This window comes from Ursus americanus, chromosome 31 (assembly GCF_024610735.1).
Source record: "Ursus americanus isolate L20-20 chromosome 31, mUrsAme1.1.p, whole genome shotgun sequence".
Classification (NCBI taxonomy): Eukaryota; Metazoa; Chordata; class Mammalia; order Carnivora; family Ursidae; genus Ursus; species Ursus americanus.
Window position 1 is genome coordinate 24,083,582 of NC_142157.1, and position 19,063 is coordinate 24,102,644.

General features: G+C 43.3%; 1 protein-coding gene and 1 long non-coding RNA gene across 3 annotated transcripts in view; one reads left to right on the forward strand and one right to left on the reverse strand.

Annotated features, from left to right (window-relative positions):
• FAM107B (family with sequence similarity 107 member B) overlaps positions 1-19,063 on the forward strand; it is a 234,473-nt gene that overhangs the window by 141,005 nt on the left and 74,405 nt on the right. The window contains exon 1 of one of the 2 annotated variants that reach the window (XM_045788152.2): positions 17,594-17,745. The exons of the other annotated variant lie outside the window; for it this stretch is intronic. The gene's annotated coding sequence lies outside the window, so the exon portion shown is untranslated. Of the gene's footprint in view, positions 1-17,593; positions 17,746-19,063 lie in introns of those variants that run through there. 2 annotated transcript variants of the gene reach the window in all.
• On the reverse strand, positions 460-17,451 carry LOC148107403 (uncharacterized). The gene is made up of 3 exons (XR_015722434.1): positions 17,053-17,451; positions 16,752-16,869; positions 460-1,454 (listed from the first exon to the last, which is right to left on the reverse strand). It is a non-coding gene; the product is annotated as an uncharacterized LOC148107403 (long non-coding RNA).

Consider the following 19,063-nt stretch of genomic DNA (forward strand, 5'->3'; position numbering starts at 1 on the left):
TTAGCTTCCTTTTTGTCCTTTACATTCTTTAATTCCTTGGTCTTAACTCTTTAATCAAATGTCTTGCTTTAATTTCCCCTTGCCCTGTGGCATTTGGCTTATGTCTAGCCACACAGTGTTCCTTTTTGTATACATTTTGAAAAGTGGCCCACAAGAGGAAATATTTCATCCAAAGTGAGCATTACAGTTTGAACGCTTAAGAGCTTGGAACCAAAGAGTCTGCAGTAGGAGTCAGTCACAGACACAAATGCCACAGGCACAGTTTAACAGAAAGATTATAAAATGAATCTATGTGATATAAGCAACAGTTTAATGTGTACTTTCAAAGCATAGCAAAGTGGAATGCATCTCATTCTTCTCATTTGCCACAGGCATGTCCCTTTCCCTGGAGTCCCCTGAAAGCAACTGTAAATTGAAAAAACAAAGAACTTAAGAAATAAAACTCTCTTTATTGCAAATGACATGATTATCTACACTACAAATCCCTAAGCATTCTCAGAAACAGCTACGGGAACTAATATGAAAGTTTATCACATTCATAGGATACAAGGAAATCAGTTGTATTTCTGTACACTGGCAAGAAACAATGGACAATTGAAACTGTAAAAATCATTTACAATAGCATCAAAACCATGAAATACTTAGGAATAACTTTAACAAAATATGTGCAAGTTTTATGTGTCAAACAATATAAAACATTGAGGGGCAAAATCTGAAAAGACCTAAATAAATGGAAAGATATACCATGTTTATGGATTATAAGACTAAGTATTGTGATGATGTCAGTTCTCCCCAAATTGATCTGTAGATTTTATATAATTTCAGTTAAAATCTCAGCAAGTTTTTCGAAAAACACAACAGCATGTTGATTCTAAAATGTATATGAAAAGCAAAGGACTTAACATAACCAAAATAATTTTGAGGAAGAACAAAGTTGGATGACTCACACTGATTGATTTTAAGACTTATTATAAAGGCAAAACAAATAAGATATTATGGTATTAATGAAAGGATAGATAGACACATGGTACAGAATAGAAAGTCCGGAAATAGACCCACGCTTATATAGCCAATTTTCCACAAAGCTACCCAATGTAGCTTTTTTTTTACACCCAATGTATAAAAAAATGGTCTTTTCAACAAATGAAGCTGAAACGATTGAACATCCTTATGCCAAAAAAAAAACCCCACAACAAACAAAAGCCAAAACAACAACAACAACAACAATAGCAAAAAGCTCACCCTTACCTAGCACCACATCCAAAAATAGATCATAGACCTAAATGTAAAAGCAAAAACTAGAAAAAAACGTCTAGAAGAAAACATAAAAGAAACTGTTTGGGACCTTGGCTTGGGCAAAGTTTGTTTAGTTAGGACACAAAAATACAAACCACAAAAGGAAAAAATGAATGAATATGACATCAAACTTAACGTTTTTACTTCTCCGGAAGACCCTGTTAAGAAAATAAAAAGAGAAGTTATAATCAGGGAGAAAGTACTCACAAGACATAGATTTACTAAAGGATAAAAAAAATCTTACACCTTAATCACTAAGAAAACACACAACCAATAAAAACTGGGTAGAAGATTTGAACAGATGCCCCACTAAATAAAATATATGGATGGCAAATAGGCACATGAGAAGATGTTTGACATCATAAGACATTAGGGAAATGAAAATTAAAACTGCAGTGAGCTATCACTGCACACGATTAGAATGGTTCAAATAAAAAACACTGACAAGACCAAGTGCCGACAGAGTGTAGAACAACCCAAATTCGCACGCGTTGCGGTGGGAATGTAAATACAGGCACTTTGGAAAACAGCCGGCAGCTCCTATCGAGCAAAATAGACACTTACCACAAGTAGTGATTTCCTAGGGCCGCTGTAATAAATTTTCACTAACTGAGGGGCTTGAAACAACTTCTGGCAGCTGGAAGGGTGAAATCAGGGGGTCAGCAGAGCCGAGCTCCCTCTGAAATTTATAGGGGCGTGTCCTTCCTTGCATCTTCCAGCTACGGGTGCTTGCTGGCAATCCTTGGCACTCTTTGGCCTTATAGATGTATTGCTCCAATACCTGCTTCCATTGCCGTGTTTCCTCTGTGTGTCCCTGTTTCTGTGTCTCCTCTCCTCTTAAAGGACACTAGTCATATTCAGTTAAGGGCCCATCCAAATTCAATATGAGCTCATCTTAATTAATTACATCTGCAGTGACTTTGTTTCCAAATATGTTCACGTTCTGAGGTACAGGGGATGAGGATCTCAACATTCTATTGGGGGGACATAATTCAACTCATAATACCATTCAACCCAACAATCCTATCCTTCGGGTTTTTTTTTTTTTTAAGATTTATTTATTTATTTTAGAGAGAGCTCACGAGCAAGCAGGGGAGGGGGAAGAGGGAGAGAGAGAACTCTGAAGCCAGCTCCCGCTGAGCATGGAGCCCAATGTGGGGCTTGATCCTGGGACGCTGAGATCATGACCTGAGCTGAAATCAAGAGTTGGCTGCTTAACCAACTGCGCCACCCATGTGCCCTTCCATCCTTACGTATTTACCCAGGATAAATGAAAACAATGTCTTTGCAAAGACCTGTATGAGATGTTTATAGCAACTTTATTTATGGTTACCCAGGAGAGGAAACAACCCAAACATTCATCAACTGTGAATGAATGAATGTGGTTCATCCCTATGGTGGAATGCCAATTGGCAACAAAAGAGCCAAACTCCTGATACATCCAAGAGCATGGGTGGATCTCAAAGCATGATGTTAAGTGAAAGAAGTTGGACAGAAAAGACTACAAACTACCATTTATTCAACATTCTGGAAAAGGCAGAACTATGGGGCAGAAAGCAGAGGAACCAGATGTGGGAAAAGCGTACTGATCCCAAAGTCACAAGAGGGGACTTTTTCAGGTGATGAAAATATTCTCCATCCTAATTGCAGAGGTGGTTATAGTACTGCACACATTTGTCCAAAGAGTAATTTTTACTGTACGTAAATTAGACCTCAGTAAAACTGACTTTCACAAATAGTCTTGGTACTTAAACCAAAATCAAAAGTACTTAAAATCAAAATCAAAAGGACTTAAAAAAAAACAGGACTCAAGATTCTTTGAGATCTCACTGTAGGTGATCTGTATATTAACTTTTCTAATTTAAGAAATTAAGGTTTCTTTTTTTTTTTTTTAAGATTTCATGTATTTATTCGACAGAGAGAGAGAGAGACAGCCAGCGAGAGAGGGAACACAAGCAGGGGGAGTGGAAGAGGAAGAAGCAGGCTCCCAGTGGAGGAGACTGATGTGGGGCTCAATCCCATAACGCCGGGATCACGCCCTGAGCCAAAAGCAGACGCTTAAGGACTGAGCCACCCAGGTGCCCCAGGAATTAAGGTTTCTAACAAAGATTGTTTTACATGCTAGGATTAACTGATGTTAGCAGACATCAGTATTGCTTCCTGTGGCTGGAGATCAAGAAAGGATATATCTAGAGAGCCAGGGTCTGTCCTTTGGGGGAATGGCCCTCAGATCATTACGGAGAGCAGCCCTTAAGACAGTCAGAGATTTAGAAAGCCATCATGTTGAGCAGTGGCGAGGCCCCCAGCCCCAGCTCCTGTGTGCGCCACGGGCTCTTTCCTTGGCATTTACCTGAATGTTCCCTGCTTAGCTCTCCTGACAGCACTTCGAGCCATGTGGCTGTGTTCTGCCCCGCCCCCCAACAGGACAACCTTCTCTTACTTTTCATCTGTCTTGCTCTGGGCTTATCGTTCTGCTTTTGTCTGCATTCAGATATGGATAAATGACTTTCGTGTTTCCTACCAATTGTGAAATTATGATATGTTAAGCTTCACATGACAGAATGTACAATTTTATGTTAAATCATATTTGATGTATACCGTTTTGTTTTAAGACCGTGTCTCCTGCAGAGCATGCATGACTCCTTTCTGAACAAGCTGGGGGTCTCTCTCACTTTGTGTTTCAAGGTTAAGAGTCCCGTGTCTTCCCCAGGCGTCAAATCCAAAGAGGTCCCTACTTTTTGGTGCAATCCCTCTCTTTTTACAGATACACTTCTCTTAATACACAAGAACTGCTTAAAAGGAACATAACAAGGAACGCCTGGGTGGCGAAGTCGGTTAAACGTCCGACTCTTGGTTTCGGCTCAGGTCATGATCTGGGGGTGGTGAGGTTGAGCCTCCGGTCAGGCTCTGGGCTCAGCGGGGAGTCTGCTTAGGACTCTCTTTCCCTCTGCCTTTCCCTCACCCCCCTCTCACACTTATGCTCTCTCTCTCTCAAATAAATAAATAAATCTTAAAAAAAAAAAAAAAAGAAAGAAAAGAAAGAAACATAACAAGAATCACACACAAGCCTCAACAGGAAGGTTTGTTTCCTGAAGCTTTAATTCACAGTGAAAACCAGGGATTGACCTTCAAAAAAAATCTTAAAATATCCCATGTCTTTCTCCCTGCCAATTTCCTTTTCCTCCCCGCCTCTCCATTTCCTTTTCTTCCCTCCCGCCCCACTCCTGTCCTGGTCTTGCTCCCTTTTCTCAGTCCTTCCCTGTCCCCTCACCTCTCTTCCTCCTCCTGCTCCCATCTGCCCACCTGACCATCTTGTGTCTACTTTATATTTTTTGTTTTCCCTGCTTTCTCTGCTGTGAGACCAATGAGGGACTCAAGTGTATTTTTCGTTAATGTTCTTCTTCTTTAATAAAGTTTGGCATTCTCCGATATGCCTAGCAGAAAACCACCACAAACTTGCCCACAGTATACTCATTGGGGCCTTCCACTTTTTTATGCCAGGCAGATGTAGGCGAGGAACAATACCCTATATTGGGTTCTTGGTGTGGTTCCAGCTCATGCATATTCATATTTCCTACCTCATTAGTAGTCCCCTGGGCTTACTCTGTGTCATCGGGGGAGCACTCAGCATTGTGAAAATCTCAATTAAGACAATGCCCCTTGTCTTTTCATTGGCCTTGGTATTTTTTTGAAACATAAGTTTCCAGTTGTTCCGTAGAACTGCTAATCAGATTCTTTTTCTATATATAAAAGTGAGTCTTAAGAACAGCTATTCCAGCAAATGCTCAATGTGCCCTAAGTTCAGCTTTATCAAAATTCCCAATAAAGACATTCAGTTCTGCATTCCACAAGCAGGTTAAAATCATTAAAAAAAAATGTCTCTAAGAACCTTTCCATAACACAGCAGGGAAATACCTAACATCTTTTAGAAAGATTTAAAATAATGAGTATAAAAATGTTTTGGGGGGGCGCCTTGGTGATTCAGTCGGTCAAGCATCTGACTCTTGATTTTGGCTCAGGTCATGATCTCAGAGTTGTGAAATTGAGTGCCCCGTTGGGCTCCACGCTCAGCACAGACTCTGCTTAAGATTTTCTCCCTCTCCTTCTGCCCCTCCCCCCTGCAGCCCTCCTTGAGCTCTCTCTCTCTCTCTAAAAAAACAACAATTAAAAAAAAATAAAAAATAAAAATATTTAGGAGCGCCTGGGTAGCGCAGTCGTTAAGCGTCTGCCTTCGGCTCAGGGCGTGATCCTGGCGTTCTGGGATGGAGCCCCACATCAGGTGCCTCCGCTGCTGGGAGCCTGCTTCTTCCTCTCCCACTCCCCCAGCTTGTGTTCCCTCTCTCGCTGGCTGTCTCTCTCTCTCTGTCAAATAAATAAATAAAATCTTTAAAAATAAATAAATAAATAAAAAATAAATATTTGAAGAAATAAGCTGTTAAGCTAAGTTTTTTGTGATTATGTCATATAATTGGGAAGTGATATAATAACACTTTAAGTAATTTTATCATAGTGATTTTTAATATAATTCAACAAATATCTATAGCTCCTCTTACAGAGCTAAGCCCCGAGGGAATGAAAATGCTGCCTGCCCTCAAGATTTACAAGGGAATTAGGGGAAAAAAGATATGCACTAAAAATCATCATGTACAACAGATAACAAGTTTGTTATCTTCTTGAGTGTAGTAGATACTGTGCTTTTCATTTAACATACTCTTCTCCCAAATCTAGCTTAGTCCTTTACACACAGAGATATTTAATAAGTGTGTTAGAAAAACTCAGTGTTCAGAAAAGGAAATAATGCAAGCAATTAATGCAGGTTACAAAAGTTAGGGGAGGTCTCATGGAAGTAGGACTTGAGCTGAAACTTAATAGATGGGTAAAATTTGGATCTGTGCAAAGGGAGAGGCAGCCATTCCTGCCAGAGAAAAGAGCATGAATGAGATTCAGAGGTGGGAGCAAATGTGCTGAGCAGGTGTGAGGAGAATTGGCTGGAGCAGTGTTCCCTCGGGGTTTAATGTTCAGAAGGCCAATAAAGATAATCACTAATCCTCTCGATACAGGCTCATTCCCATCAGCTTAGGAAGAGCATACCAAGAATTACACACAGGCCTCAATACGCCATTTGTTTCTTCCATTTTAAAACCAAAACCAAACAGAACCTTTCTGGGCTCTATATTCCCCCTCTCTAAAAAAAGTTGCCTATACCAGCTGCCTCTAATTCCTCTCCCTGAGTCTCTCTTGAAATCACCCCAGTAAGGTTCCCATGCCCACAGGTCCACCAGTGATATCTGGGTGGGTAAATCCACCCGTCAAAACCCAGCCCCCCCCCTCTCTGGGCCTGGATCTGCCAGCAGTGTTTGAGACAGGTGACCACTCTCTCTTCCTCAAATCACTGGCCTCACCTGTCCTCCAGGACCCACTGTCTTGGTTTTCATTTATTCATTGGCCATTCCTTCTCAGTCTCTTGTGCTAGTGTCCACATCTCCCTGACCCTGAAATGTGGGGGTGGCCCAGGACCTGGACCTCAGTCATTTCCTAGGTGATAAATGCAGTCTCATGTTCAGTATCATAAGCCCACTGATGACTTTTAAATTTATAGCTCTGGCCTGGCCCTTCCTTCTTAGCTATAAACTCATATCCAACAGCTCGGTATCTTTGGATCACTAAGGGCATTTCAGATTCGGCATATCCGAAACTGAACTCCTGATATTCTCTCCCAAAGTGGTTTCTCTCAATAGCTTCCCCTTCTCAGAGAAAGAGAATTCCATCCTTTCATGTCCCCAAGGCCAAAAACTTGGGCATCGCCTTTGACTCTTTTCCCCCTCTCCCCTTCCACATCTAATCCATTAGCAAATCCTGTTGACTCTACCTTCAAAATATCCATAATGTGCCCACATCTCATCACTGGTTCAAAGCGCCACCTTCTCTCTCCTGGATTAATACAAAAGTCTTCTTAGAAAAAAAAGAAAAAGAAAAGATTTATTTATTTATTTATTTATTTATTTATTTGAGAAAGAGAGTGAGTGTGGGGGAAAGAGCAGAGGGGGGAAACCCCAAGCAGACTCCCTGCTGATTGCGGAGCCCGATGCTGGGCACCATCCCAGGACCCAAGAGATCAGGACCGGAGCCGAAACCGAGAGGCAGACTCCCAACTGGCTGAACCACCAGAAGTCCCCAAAGCCTTCTACGTGCTCTTCTACCTTTGCTGTCCTGCAGTCTGTTTTCAACCCAGCAGCCTGGCAATCCCTTAAAATGTGCATCAGACCATGTCTCTCTTCTGCTCCGAACCTCCCAGAGGCTTCCCAGCTTACTCAGAGAAAAAGCCAGGCTCTTCCTGCACTAGCCTACAGGGCCTTGTATCATCTGTCCCTCCCCCACCCCACCTCCCCTTACCTCTCTGACCTCCTCATCTATCATCCCTCCTTGCTCATGCTCTTTAGCCATACTGGCCTCCTGCTGTGCCTGGAATTTGCCACGTGTGCCAACCTCAAGACCTCGGCACCTGCTACTCTCGTTGCCCAGAGAGCTTGTCGTCCAGATGCCTGCACAAGGAGCTCCTCATGTCCTTCAGGCGTTTGCTTAAATGTGAGCGTCTCAGAGAAACCCTCCCTTGCTATCCTGTTTAACATTACACATTCCCACCACTGCTTTCGATCCCCTTCTCAGCTTTATTATGTTTTTCTATAGTACAGCCATAATGAATGCTATTTACATACTATATGCTTTCCTATTTTTCTTTTTTCTTCCTTCCTTTCTACCTTTATTGTTTGATTCCCTCTTCTAGAATACATCCCATAAAGGCAGGGATTTTTTATGAATTGTTCACTATTGTATTCTCAGGGAATAGAACAGTGCCCGGAACAAAGAACATGCTTCAGAAATATTGGTTAAATAAATGAATAAATCTGCACTTCACTAATGAGAAAATGGAGCCTTAGAGAAGTGAATAATTTGGCCAAAGTCACTCAGCTAGTGAGCTGGGGATATAAGGTGTATAATCACATCTGTTGGACTATGGACTTAACCACCGTAATATTTGGCTTTCTGTAGGCAAAGCAAGCATCTTTATCTTACACAAGCCATGGCATTCTCCTCCAAAGCATTTTGTGTTATCTTATTTGATGACTTTTCTATGACAATGAAAAATTTGATTTTTTCCCATTGTTGGGAGTTACAACTTGTTCAAAAGTTAGTATGGACAAAAAAAGAAAATATTAATTCTAAATCCACGTGATGATAGATTAATAAAAGCTTTATCTTGCCATTCAGTTCTATTTTGATAAGATGGGAAAAATCAGGAATTAAATGTATCATCCAAAATAGTACAATAGATCAGAAAAACTTCCCGAAAGAAGAAATATCATGAGTAATGTGCAGTGAATGTGGAATACATATATCTCTTCAAGGTACTGATCTCATTTCCTTTGCATATATACCCAGAAGAGGGATTGCTGGATCATATGGTAGTTCTATTTTTAAGAAAACCATTTCTTAAAGAAAGAAGTAACTGAATTTTAATAAAAGAAAAGCCGATGGTCTGGATTGGAGGCTGGAAGTGTTGTATAATTTGTTCTACTGGATTCGTCTGGTGGATGCGGCCAGCTGGAGCTATGGCTTGGGCGGTAGTGTTTACCGTGTGGGGCTCATGGAAGGAGAACAGTATTGTGGGTGTCCACTCAGTGAGTAGTAAGTATCTGTGGTTTGGGCAGAATTTGACAGAAATGAAGAGGAAAATAGGGGTTTGAGAGAAATAATAGAGAAAGCAATGGCTTGGTTTTGTGTCCCTAAATGGGTGTGGGACCTGAGAGAGTAAATGAAGATTATCCTGAAGTTTGTGGGTCCAACACCATGAAGGGTAGTTTTGGTAAGCAGACGGGCATATGGTAAGTCGGGAGTTAGGAATGAAAAGAGAAGTTCTGCTTTTCATTAGTCCCACTGATAAATCGACTCTCAAAGAGATTAAGAAGATCTCTAACCAAGCTAAGAATTGTCATTAGCAAATACTTCTTAAAATCAATTTCCATAGTCCTGGATTCCTCCCATTCTGTGAGAAAATTCTAATTGCTGATCCAATTCATTGCAAGTTTATGGGACTCTCCAGGTTTCCTATTTAATCCTCAGTTGGTTGTATTTTTGCAGGAAGGTTTCCATTTCATCTAAATGTTCAAATAGAGTGGCTCATAGTGTTTCCGTATTCACTTTTTAGCCTTTGATTATCGATAGTTATGTGTCCATTTTCATTCCTAATGTATTTTTTACTTGTTTTCTTGAGTGTCTTTCTCCGTCTCTCATCGTTTTGGACAGAGATTTGTCAATTGTATTGGTCTTTTAAAGAGAAAGATAGTTTCTTATATTTTTGCAATTCTTTCTTTCTTTTATCCTTTCAAGTAGTTGTTTATGCTCTGATGTGGATGATAGCAGATGGCACGGAGCAGTTGTTGTAGAGAGAAATGACCTGGGGAAAGCAAGTGCATGTCAAAATACTGTTTCCTGCCATGTGTCTCAGCTGTTGACTTGCAAAAGGGTGGTCATTAGGGCAAAGCTGGAACCAGAACAGGGCAGGTTGTCCTGAGCAATGAGGGTGGCTGTCTGAGAGGTGAACCGGCAGAATTACAAAACACTTCCAGAAATTGCCTTCAGTTGCCCGAGAAGGACTCTGTCCTGTTATTAATTCCTCCTCTCTTTTTTCTTATAAAGTTTAACTCTTTATCAACATTATCCAGCAAAAGCTAACATTAGTTAGAATTTTAGTTCATGCTAAATTGTGGTGGGACAACTAAAAGAATGTTATCACTCAAAGAGCATTTTTTCAAGCCCAGTAATCCTTAGCATTTTTAATGTGTGGGTGATACAATTCTCTAGGCAGAGTTAATAAGCAAACTTTCTCTGGCAAGATTCAACATTAGCTGTAGTTTGGACTTTAGTTGTAAGCTCCGAGTGGATGGAGCAGTCCTCTTCTCTAGCCAAGCCTGAACAGCAACAGAAATACCATTAATGCTATAATTTCCATATAGAAGAAACATGCACCTCCATATATATGTATATAAAAGTGCCATAATTTTTTCCAAGTTCTTATTTAAATTCTAATTAGTTAATGTTTAGTGTAATATTAGTTTCAGGTGTAACGTTTAGTGATTCAACATTTATATATAATACCTGGTGCTCACCACAATAAGTGCACTCCTTAATCCCCATCACTTATTTAACTCATCCCCCTGCCCACTTCCTCTCTGGTAACCATCAGTTTACAGAAGATATAGATAGACACAGATATGGATATAGATTGCTATAAAATTACTAACCCTTTTTTAAAAAGAAGATTTTATGTATTTATTTGTCAGAGAGAGAGACAGAGCACGAGCAGGGGCAGAGGCAGAGGGGAAGAGAGAGGGAGAAGTAGACTCTCTGCCAAGCAGGGAGCCTGTTGTGGGGCTCGATCCCAGGACCCCTGGATCATGACCCAAGCTGAAGGCAGATGCTTAACCGACTGACCCACCCAGGCGCCCCTAAAATCACTAACCTTTAAATCCACAGGAGACAGCCTGCAATGAGTTGAATATCTTGTCCAAAGTCACAGAGCTAGTTGGTAGCAGAGCCATGATTGAGATTTCTTCTGTCCTAGCCTAGTCTTTATTCCATTACTCCATGAACTTACAGTACTGCATCACTTAAAAGGTAGATGAGAACATATAAGTGGCATTCAACTAGTTATTACCAACGCAAGAGTTTCAAGGAATACTTTCTGCTGACAGAAAGTATCTGGAATGCATATCAGAAAGAAGAAAAGATGGGGCACCTGGGTGGCGCAGCGGTTAAGTGCCTGCCTTCGGCTCAGGGCGTGATCCCGGTGTTGTGGGATCGAGCCCCACATCAGGCTCCTCTGTTATGAGCCTGCTTCTTCCTCTCCCACTCCTCCTGCTTGTGTTCCCTCTCTCGCTGGCTGTCTCTGTCAAATAAATAAATAAAATCTTTAAAAAAAAAAAAAAAGAAAGAAGAAAAGAAAGTTGGAGCAAAATGTAGAATGTTCTCAGTGAATTGGCTGCTTGTTTTACACTTAGATATTTGAATTAGGAAACCATATAGGAATTATCTTTATGGTGCTCAAATATGAGATGGATTGTTTACTCATTAATATCTACTATTAAGATATCTTAGTATTTTTGACAGGATGAGGGTTTGAGAGTTTTTCTCTCTCTCTCTCTTCTTTTTAGAGATTTTTGTTTTAATATACAGGAAGACTCTCAGGAAATCCTCTTTTCTGGTGCTGGATTCATGTGAAAAAAAAAAGACATAAAACTCAGATCTTCACATCATTCAGGAGTTGTCTATGTGGCTAACAGCTGTTTCTCTTGATTCTAAGGTGATATTTAGCTAGATTTTAATTACTATATAGAGTCCCTTTGATTTTAAAATTATCAATAACAAAGAGCAAGTGTTTTGTAAAAACTAAATTAGGCATTTTAGGCAACACATTCATTAGGGATTTTGAAATTAAAATTCTTGAACTTTAAACTCCCTAGAAATGGCATAGGGTTAGTTACATTATGAATTATAGCTCTGTTGTCAAGTTTGTAAAATGCTTTGTAGCAGATTAACTACTAAAGGGGAGAAAATTCATTTTTCTTATTGGTGCTATTAGCATATTTAATGAAGAGGCTCCACTTTTTTGCTCACAAATGCTCATGTAAAGAGGCTATTTTAATATAAGAGCTCATGATGTTGCTTATAGCACATTCTTTTCGATTTAGGCTTATCTTCTGATCCTTTCTAGATACTACTAATTTTATTTTATTTTTATTATTATTTTTTTTAATTTTATTTATTTATTTGAGAGAGAGCCAGAGCACGAGCAGGAGGAGTGGCAGGCAGAGAGAGAAGCAGGCTCCCCTCTGAGCAAGGAGCCCCACGTGGGACTTGATCCCAGGACCTTGAGATCATGACCTGAGCTGAAGGCAGACACTTAACTGGCTGAGCCACCCAGTCGTCCCGATACTACTAATTTGAAAAGGTACAAACATCTAGGTATGCTGTGAAGAGATTTTGCAGAGGTAAGGAAGGTCTCAAATCAGTTGACCTTAAGATAGGGAGGTGGTCTGGGTCAGGCCTGGCCTAATCACACTAGCACTGTAAATGAGTCTACACGCAGAGATGGAGGGAGATAGAGGGGGAGGGAGGCAGAGATAGGAAGCATGAGAAGGATTTGATGTGCCTTTGCTGACTTGATAATGGAAAGAGCCACCTGGGAAGGCATGTGGGCAGCCTTTAGAATCTGAGAGTGGCTCCTCATTGACAGCCAACAAGGAAACGGGGACCTTAACCTTAATCTTACAGACTGGACAAACTGGACAAACAAGGAACTGCATTCTGCCAAGGGGACCTTTGTGCTCCAGATGCGATGAGCCGTGGGCTCTGCCAAGTTCTTCATTTTGGCTTTGGGGTACCTTGAGCAGAGAACCCAGTCAGGCCATGCCTGAATAAAGCAAAGATGAGCTGATATATGGGTATTGTCTGATGTCGCTAAGTCTGTAGTAACTGGTTATGGGCAATAGATAACTGATACACCGATTCGGAATTTGGTCAACCTTAGGTTCTTTAGAGAACTAAAGCCATTTTTTTCCCTCCAGTCTCAATCTTAGTTGAAAGCAAACATGCATAAGCAGAAATCATATCTTTACTTTGATCTATCAATTCAGGACATGAGGCCAGTACCAATTTATGGAATCTGTTGTTATGAGCTTTATGTTCAATTGCAGGTGGCTCTGGCTTGTTTACAAATCAGAATGATTTCCCTTGAGACTACTGTTCTCAGCTGTCGCAGTTACCCTCCACTATGTCATTCCTCAACTCTGATTCGGGGGGAAGATTATTTGCAGGGACGACTGCCACGATTCCTCCTATCCTAGGATTCGGGTCCTCAGGTCCCTTTGTAACGTGACCACTGCTTTTACCATCAAGGGGTGGAGGCTGTTTCCCTGAACCTCGGATTAGGGCTGGCTCTGTGCCATTTTTGGATGATAGAATGTTACAGAATGACCTGGAGGCTAGATCTCCCGGGGCCCTTACAGCTTCCTCTCTTACCCTTTTGGACATAGCTGCCCCGTGAGGAAGTCCCAGCAATCCTGCTGAGAGGCTATGTGGAGGGCATCTGAGGTATCCAAGCAGACAGCTCCAGTCAATATTTGGACTTTGAGGCCACTCAGGACAAGCTGGTCTCTGGCGGACCTCCCAACTGACAGCAAACACATGATAGACCGAAGGGAGCTAATCCCAGCTGAGTGTGGTCCACATTGCCAGCCCACAGCACTGTGAGCAAATCACTCGTTCTTACGGTAAGCTAGTAAGTTTTGAGGTAATTTATCATATAGTAATAGTTAACTGATACAGATATTAAAGAACATGGCTTTTAAAATACTATTTTAAAATTAAAATTTTTTCTTTTTTTAAGATTTATTTATTTATTTATTTCAGAGAGAGAGAGAGAGAGAGCGCGCGAGTGTGAGGCATAGGGAGAAGCAGACTCCCCACTGAGCAGGGAACCTGACGAGGGCTCCATCTCCCAACCGGGAGATCACAACCTGAGTTGAAACCAAGAGTTGGACTCTTAACCGACTGAGCCACCCAGGCACCCATTAAATGTTATTTCTTTTAGAATGGATTATCTATTCGAATGTCCGTGTACACAGCACAAAATTTAAGATACGAAAGAGTATACACATACAAATCAATTTCCCGCCTCCAGGGCACTGTGAAACCTTTCTCATCTCTTCGGAGCCTTTCAGAATAACAGGGCATAAAGTAACAATTTCAAGATTATAGAGAAAAGTGACCAAAGAAGGAGATAAAGAACGACATATCTTATTCCACATTGATTTGCTTTGCTCTACTTTATGTCCCCAGATATACAGCTCTGCTTTCTTCAGTTTTCCTTAGGAATAACTTTAAAAGGCCTCCAGATGTCAGAGCAACAATGAGGTTAAAGTTGAGCGTATGTGTCACCTTGTGAATGAATGTTATAGGATAGGAAATTATCAACTATGCTTTCCAGTAAGGTCAGGTTAGGGACTCTATCACCAATATATTGAGTGATTCAAAACCTTTCAGAAGAGTATTTACTTTGTATTGCATTTGGAGAAAGCAAGTGAGGAAAGGCCCTCCATGCCACCTGATAATCCATGTCAGTCCAGGAGCAGAAACCCAAGCAGAGTGCAGTAGTTGCCTAGGCCACTGACCTTTCCTGGACTCCTGTCCACATACAGAATGTAGAATCTACAGGACATCAGACTTGGGCTGAGAGTTTGGTGTTACCTGACCTGACCCTGGGAAGTCTACTCGTGCCCTGAAAATCTAAACTTATTCATTCTACAAACATCTACCATGCACCTACTATATTCCCAGGCACTGTTGGTAGATAGTATGGGTACAAATATAAATAATATCACTCTAATCCATAACCTTAAAGTTCTTACTTCAGGGCTCTACCTACAGTAACTCCAGGAGCCCCAAACCAAACTGGACACTTGATTCTACCTGGATCAAAATTCCCCTAAGATTCCCAGAATGTGAAATATTCAGCCCCAAATAGTGGACTCAGTAAATGGGTGTGGGTGTCTTTTCTTTTAAGAAAGATTTGACTCAAGAAGTTCAAAGAAAAGATTTGATCTCCTCTTACTGGTTTTGTTTGAATTACGTTTCCTGATACAAGGGCAGGGTAATGACAATGAACTTGTGGGCATGTATACCCCAGACTATGGAATGAGATACATATTTCCATTCCTCTCAGAGGGCAGGGGAAATGCTGTGTGGTTACTTACCACATCCAGACACTCTGCCCACTGTCCTGCCATCACAGAAGTTTACCCCAGGCTGCTTTAAGGGGACATTACAGGCTCACTGGTGGATTAGTGCTTTTCCAAGATTAGAATCTAGAATTTAATGCATGTTTCTTGTATTAGTTTGCTCAGGCTGCCGCAACAGTGGCTTAAACAACAAACATTTATTTTCTCACAGTTCGGGAGGCTGGAAGTCCAAGATTAAGATGCCGGTAGGGTTGGTTTCTGGTGAGGCCTCTTCCGGACTTGCACATGGCTGCTTTTTGGCTATGTCCTCACATGACCTCTTCTCTGGGTGTCTTAGAGAGAAGTCTCTGGTGACTCTTCCTCTTCTTATAAGATCACCAGTCCTACCAGATTAGGTCGCCACCTTTACGACTTCATTTAACCTTAATTACTTCCCTAAAGGCCCTATCTCCAAATATAGTCACACTGAGGGTTAGGGGTTCAACATATGAACTTGGAGGGGGGGACACAATTCAGTTCCCAACACTTTTTATATGCCAGATTCTATGTTAAGCATGAGGGTGTATATCTTTACAGAAAGATAGATGTATCAAGTGTAAACTCTGTTCAAGGAGGGCATATATTACAATACAGTGCAATAATGACCAGGCTGTGCTAGGCACAAGAGTGGCAGAAAAGGTCCATCCAGTTTCAGCAAGTCAGGGAAAGCTCAGAGGAAGCTATGTCTCAGAGAGGAAAGGAGCCCTTGGGGGGTGGGGTGGGGTGAAAGCATGCTAGGCAGAGGGGAGGCACGTGGAAGAGCGTAACAGGTTATAGATTCTTTCCTCCGTCTTTGTATTCACAGAGCAGGGCCATTCAGCAAATACAGCACTCTGGCTGAGTGAAGCCGAGTGCCTCTGGGGGATATAGGAAGAACACACGGAAGAAGTCAAGGTGATATCAAAAAGTATACTGCCCTACATGATACTGTAGCAAGGAGCTTGGACTTGATTATGTAGCAGGAATTGGGCACTTGTTAAAGGGTTTTAACTTGAGCAGATTTGAGCTTGGAAAGTTCCCCGAGAAGCAGTTTGGAGGAAAAGAGTGTGTGTGATTGGACGCTGGGGACAGTCAGGAGACCATAGTGTGATGACAGATACCAAAGGCCAACCGTGGCAGTGTTGGTGGGATGGGGAGGTGGATATCTAGGCCTCCTGTAGGATTTCTAGGATTTGGGATTGACTCCCTGTGGGGAGGGAAGGTAAAATCTAGGCTGGATCCCAGGTTCTGGTCTGGGGACTGGTAGACCCTTTGTTAATTACAGAAACAACAACAATGCGAGGACAGGAAGCGAAGAAAGATGTGTAGGAAACACTGTGGATAAGTTCACACAGGTCAGTTTCTTGGGCTGGGAAGGAGCTTCTTTCTCTCTAAATTCAAACGGCAGGTGATTCCTCCCCTTAGTGGGCTTCAGGGACCCTAGGATGGTCAGGCCCTTCAAGGGTGTGGCTTTGGAGCACCTCTGGAGTGAGTAATTTGTTTACTGAAATCGTAATTGATATGTCTGTTCCGTGTGATCATGACCCAAGCTGTTTTAGTCAGAAAAACTTCCCAATAAATAAACCCTTATTCATCTCTTGCCAACAAAATTAAAAAGCTTTTGATCTAAAATCCACCAACCTGTCCTTGTTTGCTACTCCGGATTAGATCTTTCTCATTTTTGTTCCATGTCATGATTCAGGTATATGGTAATCTGAGAGTCTTAGGGTTGGGCAAGAGGCAATTTGCTGGAAGAGAGCTGTAAAAAACGAAAATCAGAGAGGGGGAAAAAGGAGGTGAAACAAACCTTTCCTCCTTGCCCACAAATTAAATCTCCAATTACTCTTTGATGAATGGGGACAGGGAAGGAATATGAGTAAATTCCCAGGTCACTGGGTTTCAAGTCCTGGTTTGACAATAAATTTATACAATTCCAACAAACCTGTTTCCTTTTCCTCTCGATTCCTTTTGAGTTTTCTTCTGTGACGTATTTGCAGGATTTCAGTGGGGACAGTCTCACTAAGCCTCACAAGCCTGAAGTCGAGATGGAGGCCAGACACCCACCAGCGACTACGTGATAGAGACAGAGACAGAAATAGGGAGAGGGAGGGAGAGAAAGATCTTTAATTGTGGGCCTCGTGATCCTACTCCGGCCACCTTCGAGTCCCCATTTGTGTCTCTCATCTGGTGACACTTAGCATTTTTCTTCCAACATTCCCTCTCTTCTTTCCAAGTTTCTGAAGTCAACCAAACACAAACAACAGAAGGAAAAGTCCCGAAACCAAATCCTCAGACTTTCTCCGAGCTCCCGCCTGGCCTGGAGCACTCCCCTCCCGGCCACGGCTGTCCGGAGCGCGGAGCCCGCAGCCAGCGCGGCGGGGCGGGCCTGGGCGGGGCCTGGGCGGGGCTTCCGCCGTCGCACCCCGCCCCCAGCCCTGCCCCGCCGCTTAATTCGGATGCGCGGGGCCGCGGGGTGTGAAAGAGCCGCCCTGCGCTGGACGGTCTGCCGCTGCCGTCAGAGCCGCCGCCCGCGCCGCCTCGGGGCCGCCCTGAGCTGCCGGGCCGCTGGGCGCCGCCGCGGCTGCCCGGAGCGAGCGCCGGGGAGGGAGCCGCGCGCCTTTGTGAGCGCGCCGAGGTAGGTTCGCCTCCCGCACTTACTTTGCACACAAAGACTGGGAGCTCGGGGTAGGCGGGTACCCGCCGGGGAGACTGCGCGGCCGCCCGCTCAGCCCCGACCCCCGGCCCGAGGGACCCCAGGGCGGAAAGGGCCGCCGGCTTTCTCTCCCCGCGGCCGGCCGTCAGCGCGGCGCGGGCGTTGGGGCGGGGGTCCCTGCGTGCGCTAAAGGAAGACGCGCAGGGCGGTGGGCGTGCGGGGAGCCCCTGCCACCCCGCGCCGTGCCCGGGGAGGGCCTGGGGTGCAGGGCCGGGGCGTGGCAGGGCCCGGCGCTGTGGCCCCCGGCCCGAGGGGCGCTGGGGAGGTGGGGGGCGCCGCGAGGACGGGGAGCCCAGGCGGCCTCTCCGCTCGGCTTATTGTTGCTTCCTCGGCCCTGAAAATGGACAGACCCTGCCTGGAGCTGGATGCGCTGCCCACCGGGAGCGCCGCGCGCGGCCAGATGCCGAGCCCTAGGCACCCGGTTCGCCCCTCGCTGCGCGGGCGCGCTCGGGGTGGTCGCAGCGGGCTCCGGGCCCGGAGCGAGCCTGTGCCTGGGCAGACAAAGGAGGGGCCGCGGGGGGGTTTGCCCTGCTGGTTTAAAGGTGACCGTCGCACTGTTTCCAAACAGTCGGCAAGTAACTTTTCCATTTTTGACTCCTTTACGTTCCCACTCTTCCAGTAAACCCAGCATGTTGGGTGGCGTCTGCAACCCGAGAAGTCCTAAAAATTGGGTTCCCATAATTTCTCTCCAAGCATCTTCGGGTCCCTTGGGGGATGGCATTGCTATGAATGTTTAAGTTTTGACATGCTGCGTAGGGGATGGTAACAGCCCCTTCTGAAATGTGGAGAGAAATCCTGTTGAGAGGGTAAATTGCAGATCTTAATCTCTGCGGCAAGCTACCATACCCTTGCTTTTCTAAAAAAAAAAAAAAAAAATCACAAAAAACCCCCACAAAAACCCAAACCCTTCAGTCAATGATAGTAGAGCTAAGTTATTTGATTAGAATGAGTATGATATTAAGGGGAAATACAGAAAAACGGGATGAGGCTTGTTAGACTTTACATTCTTTAACTTGAGGGTTTCTTGCTAACAGGTACCTTGTCTCCTCTGACCACGTCCTTCTGGCCATTACTTTGGAGATATTAGCTGTCCAAGTTGCTTTAAGTTGAAATAGTGCTTGAGGTGCTTGTCTGGAGGCTTCTTAATGTTAGTAGTATCAAGTTTAAAACTTTTAAGTATAAAATGGTGTATGTTTATTATAAAATTGAAAAAATACAGAAAAGGTCACTTACGCCTACC